The following is a 6,000-nucleotide window of genomic DNA, read 5'->3' on the forward strand; positions in this document are numbered from 1 at the left end:
TATGCGTGGGGAGTATTAAAATTTAATATATCGTTTGTAATTTTTTAAAATTTGATCTGAAAACCTATAAAACATATTAAACCAAATAAAGATTCACATAATTAAAAAACAAAAATGAAGTCCAAGTAAATAAAAATTACAATATCCAAACAAAGTCGATACTAGAATTTCATAAACATTCATATCATAAATACATAAAATAAATAAAATCAAAACAACATCTAGAACACGTCTCGAACACAACATCTTCAACAATTGTCCCAGCTCATCTCCGAATAGCATTCTACAATTAAAAAAAAAACATTCAAATGTTATATCGATAAACATCCACAACACGTTCAAACTTCAATACGGGTGGTAATGAAACTCTACCCACCCCCCACAACAAACATGTAACCTCCCGAACATAAAAAACACACAAAACACCTCAAGAATGACCACACACATAAAACTCAAATTTGTCCCCAAAATGGTTTATCTTAACTTCCCCCCCAACACATTAAACTTCGTAAACATTCATAAATACACAAACATCTCATTTTCTTCGACACCATTACTCTCTATACTATCTACTTCAACATCCTGTATTGAATGACTTGTATGACTTCTAGATAAGTTTACTGGCTCTCCATGATGTACCCATTCATAATATGAGTGAGATATTCTATATGTTAATAGATGTCGTTCCACAATATCTATCTTTTCCCAAATTGAATTCATACAATTCTTGCATGGACATCTTATTCGTCTAGAATCATTAACATGAAACCTTGCTAAGAACTGTGATACTCCTTTTCTATACTCCACTGATAACTTATTCTTTAGTTTAATCCATTCTTTATTCATCCTTAAAAATAAATATTTTATGATCAACTTGTAATCCAAAACAATAACCTGGGTTAGAGGACAAAGAACAAAGTATTATTAAGCATTGAGTTTCATAATTTTCATTTTTTAAGGCAAAATAAACACATAGATCCCTAGACCGTTTAAATTGTCTTAACAACTTTCAAATGTTTTATTTAGTACGTCTCCAAGCTTTCAATTTTATGTCTAATATAGGCCTTTCATCTATTCAACATCTTCTAAAATTTACAAGCCTATTGGACACAAAATTTAAAGTTCAATTTTCTATTAGACACAAAATTTAGTTTTATTGTCTAGTAAATTCTTTAAACTTTTTTAAAGTATTAAATGTGTTAGGGACCTATTAAGTATCAAATTGGAGGTTTAAAGATTTATTTTATATTTTTTAGATTTATAGATTTATTAGACACAAACATATAAGCATAAAAAGTTCATATACTAAAAATAGCACATAGCATCTATGTACTAATTTTCTTTCTCCTTTCAAGGAAAGTTCAAAATATTAAATCATGCATGCTTAGGCTCAAAATAACCAACATCATATCATTTTGTAGACATAAACATAGTGTTATAATCAACTTGAAACTTAAAAGAATTTTATAATATTTATCACTAACGAATTATGACATGTTCGTTATAAATTACTCTCAACAATTCAGAGAATTGTAAAACAAATATATTATGCAAAATTGACGAGATCTTAACAAAAGCGAATACAATATGTAAACACATTTGAATGACATTATTTGTAAAAAGGATGTGAAATAATTATTTAAATAAATATACAAGATAAAATAAAATGAGAAGATTATCGACGGCGACGGTGGCTGAACGAGACGAGGAGACGGCGGCAGTGGCAGGTAGTTGATTGCAGTTGCTGACCGAAGGGAGGAGCGGCAGTGGCAACAGAAAATGGGGAAAATGGGAGAGGGAGGGAAGGAGAGGCGACATGGCGAGGGCGGCGGTAAGGGGCAGCGACAACGTGTAAAAGGATGAGAAAATGGGGAGAGGGAGGGAGAATGGTGGAGAAGAATGAGGAAAATGGGAAAAGGAGCGACGGTGAGGGGAAAATTTAAGAGGGAAAGGCAAAAGATGTAGGGGCGGCGCTGGTTAGGGGGAAGATGGGTTAAGATTTTGGGAAAATGGGGGGAAAATGGGGGAAGAAGGGGTTTGAACCATACCCTTCTCCCGACGTCGCCCGACAGGCGTCAGGAGAGCCGTCGGGAGGGGAACTCCCGATGGCTACCAAACGGTGGGAACTCCCGACACCTATTTTAATCGTCGAGAGTTCCCCAGAGAACTCCCGACGATCCTTTACGGCATCGGGGAACTCCCGACGGGCCTTTACGTTATCGGGAGAGACCGTCTCTCCCGATAACCTAACTCCCGACGCTCTATTTAGGTGTTGGGAGAACTCATTTTTCTTGTAGTGAAAGATATCCATTTATCCTACGAGGTCGATGCCCCGTGGGGACCCGCTGTGAAAAAGGTGGGGAATCCCCGATTCAACGGAGAATGGGGGAGGGAGCAGGAAGAAATTTCTCCTCGTTGACCAAAAGGGGATGAGGACGGAGAATACATTCTCCATCTTCGATCCCAACCCCACCCTTGCCCCGATAGAAAAATATATTTCTATTTCTCATTTATAGTATATATACATATATATTATTTTCTTATATATGTATATTTTTTTGTAATGAAATATATATATATATATATATAAACTCACATCATGTAAGTTTATATAAACGCACTATGAATTTATTTTAATTAAATTTTTTTATTAGTTTTAATTAGTTTACTTTAAAATTTTTCAATGATTATTTTCTAATTTTCGTCTTAATGGTTTTATATTTTAATATATGTATACATTTTTTAATAATTAAGACTCTATTACTCTTAAGATCTAAATATTGTAATATTTAAGTGGAAAGTTTTATAATATTTTAATTTTAATTTTTTTTTAAATTATAGGATTAGATATTTTAATTATATCTTTGCATATAAAATAATATAGTTTTATCAAGAAAATTTATAGTATTTATTTTTAATTAAAAAAAAGTATATTGAAAATGACCGATTAAATATACAAAATTTTATAAGATTGAGAATAAAATTTTACAAAATGAATAAACTAAAAAATACAAATGGAGAATTTTTTCCGCGGGGATGAGGATTGAAATAAGGGGGCGGGGTTGGAGACAGGAAAGGCTCCCCTGTCCCCTTCCCGCCTCGTGAATATCTCGAATGTCGAGTCTTTGTAATAGTTAAGTAGTTGACAAACTTCATTCACATTAATTAAAGTACATTTTAGAACAGCGCTGTGTGCATAGTTGTTTAACCTAAATTCTAGACTATGTATGTTCATTATTTTCCTTTCTATATTTCTTTTTTGTTGTACCAATTAGAGCAATATTGTAATCAAAATTTTCAATAAAAAAATTTTATTTTGAATTTTCTTACCTTATTTGTGTAACTTTTGATTTCTAATATCACTCAAATTTGAATTGAGATTAATTTATGAATGTACCAAAATTTCCTAATTTGAGATCACTTCAAATAGCTTGAATTTTAAATTTATATATATATATATATATATATCTTTTTTTAGTATTTTGAATAAAATTTGGTATGTTCAAATTTAGTTCAAATAAATATAAGATTCCATTAAATTTTTTATTTAGAATTCGAATAGAATTAGAATATAGGGTTTGTGGAATTTCATTTGGTCTAAACATTTAACTATGCCCAAATTCAATTTGATTCAAATACAAATTAATTCATGGATTATAATTTGATTAAAAAATCCTAATCTTAATAAGGATTCTAAGTTGCTAAGTTTCTTTGAAATTAAGTTCTTTTTATTTATTAATCTTCTTCATTATTTTGTGCGATGAGTTATCCCAAATCTGAGATCAAGGGAGAGAGAAAATGATGAGGAGACAAATAAGTGGAAGATTGAATTATTCGACCGATAAAATTGTAAGATTCAAATAGTGAATATTGTTGAAATCGATGAAGTAAAATTATTGTCATGTGTTGTAAAGCACGTGAGCCAAACAAAGAGTAACCCGCTCCACATCCAACTATATGTTCCTATTTCATGTGATGACCTACCATTTATGTATCTAATGTAAGTTTTATATGGTTAAGTAAAAAGCATGATCTAATGGTCACAGGATAGTAGTCACATTGAATAATTTTTTTTTTATTCATGGTTCATTATATTAATTTGCAAGTACAAAATCTAATAAAGTAAAAGAAATTAGGCCAGCCATTACATTGATCCCCATGCATATTTATTTCTCAACTTTTACCTTATATATAGTTTTCCAAACCTAAACTTTTAAATTGTGTCCATCCTTTTTGTCCACCCTTTCTTCTCCCCATACCCATAAGCTGCCTTAGGTTTTTGTATCATCAACTTCTCCGGCAAGGTTGCAGCACTTAATGCACCACCCTTTGAGCTCGCGGCAGCAACTATGATCGACCCCGCAATGAACTCGACCATGTCCAGGGTGAGCGTAGTCGCCACGTTCAGGGTATTGATCTCCACCGTATCGTCCCCAACCATACTCGAAATCCTCTACGGCATTTATCTCCTCTGTGACCTCTTCAACATTATTATGAAGAATAACCATAGATTAAGAGTCTATCTGATAAAGCACACATTTACATTGAACTAAATTACTAGATGTAGGGTAGGGTAAAGTAAACTTTTGGTCTCTCGAATTTGAATTTAAGTTCTATTTGGCTTCTAAATTTTGAAGATGAACACTTTTGGTTCTCGAGATTTAAAATATAACGTAGTTAGTCTTCAAAATTTTAGTTTTACTTGAAGTGGATCCCCCAACGTTTGAATTTATGAACTCGTCCCTGAACTTGAAACTGGTTTCAAAATGGTGTTTGCATGTGTTGAGTTCATTGTTAATTAGTTGACCTAACCGAATGATATCATTATGATAACTAGACTTTGTTAATTTCATTTTTTTTATGAGTTAGAAAGTTATTTTTAATTATTTTGTTTTCATATATATAGGTAAATTATACACTAGTTTTAAACTTTAAGAACCAATTAGAAATCATATTCAAACCTGACTCGACCATGTAACTTTTAAAACTTCCAAATAAAAAACTAGATTATTATAAAATCTTGACGACCAAAAAGTATTAGTATTAAAAATTTAGTGACCAAAAGAAACAAAGTCGAAATTTCAAAAACCGCTAGCATATTTTACTCTAAAAATCTATAAAAACGTTGAGATCTCGTTTGATAATTATTTAGTTTTTTTTCACTTTGAAAAATAAGTTTAATAAACACTACTTCCACCTATTGATTTATTTGCTTTGTTATCTACCATTTTAAGAAGTGTTTTAAATAACCTCAAAAGTCTTTGAGAACTTAATATATATATATATATATTTATTTGTTTAAAACTGACTATAATATCAAGTGTTTAGTTTAGGACATATGAAAATTATGGTAAAAAAATGGTAAGAAAGCAAACAGAGTTTTCAAAAACCAAAAAATAAAAATAAAATTCAATCTTTTATATATATATAATTTAGAAGCGAGACTTTTGCAGATGATGAAATGAAAAATGAAATCTCACTGATGTGGTCAATGGAAGTCGGAGAAAGGTTTCTGGCTGCCATCTCCGGCGAGATGAGAACGATAATGGCGAAGAGAAGACAGAGGAAAACAAAAGCTTTAGAAGAACTCATTTTCTTTTTAGTGAGAGACTAAGTTTTGGTGATGGTGGTTGAGTTGAGTTGCACTCTCGTGTGTGCCTATTTATAAGAATGAGAGATTAGCATAATTCAACTGCCCCATACTTTAGTGAATACCATTTATTTAGGTTTACTTTTCAAGAAACTATTCAATAATTAATAATTTTAATGTTTAGTTCTTTACGTTCTAAAATACATTTTAAAGAATTAAACATATTTTAATATGATTAATATTTGATTCTAAAATAGTCATCAAGTTACCACACACACAAGAAAAAAAAAACATTCTATATATTTAAGAGGAAATAATTAAGAGAGTGAAGATAATATTAGAGAGGGAAAATAGTTAAAATAAAAATTAAATAAAAAAATAAAATGAAGGAACCAAAACGATCACTTTTT

The 6,000-nt window shown here is 30.9% G+C and overlaps 1 long non-coding RNA gene across 1 annotated transcript; it reads right to left on the reverse strand.

Moving 5' to 3' along the window:
* Positions 1–4,048: 4,048 nt before the first annotated feature.
* On the reverse strand, positions 4,049–5,638 carry LOC120078348. The gene is made up of 2 exons (XR_005481988.1): positions 5,481–5,638; positions 4,049–4,480 (listed from the first exon to the last, which is right to left on the reverse strand). It is a non-coding gene; the product is annotated as an uncharacterized LOC120078348 (long non-coding RNA).
* Between the last annotated feature and the right edge of the window lie 362 nt (positions 5,639–6,000).

The sequence above is a fragment of the Benincasa hispida genome, chromosome 5 (genome assembly GCF_009727055.1).
Source record: "Benincasa hispida cultivar B227 chromosome 5, ASM972705v1, whole genome shotgun sequence".
In the NCBI taxonomy this organism is placed as follows: Eukaryota; Viridiplantae; Streptophyta; class Magnoliopsida; order Cucurbitales; family Cucurbitaceae; genus Benincasa; species Benincasa hispida.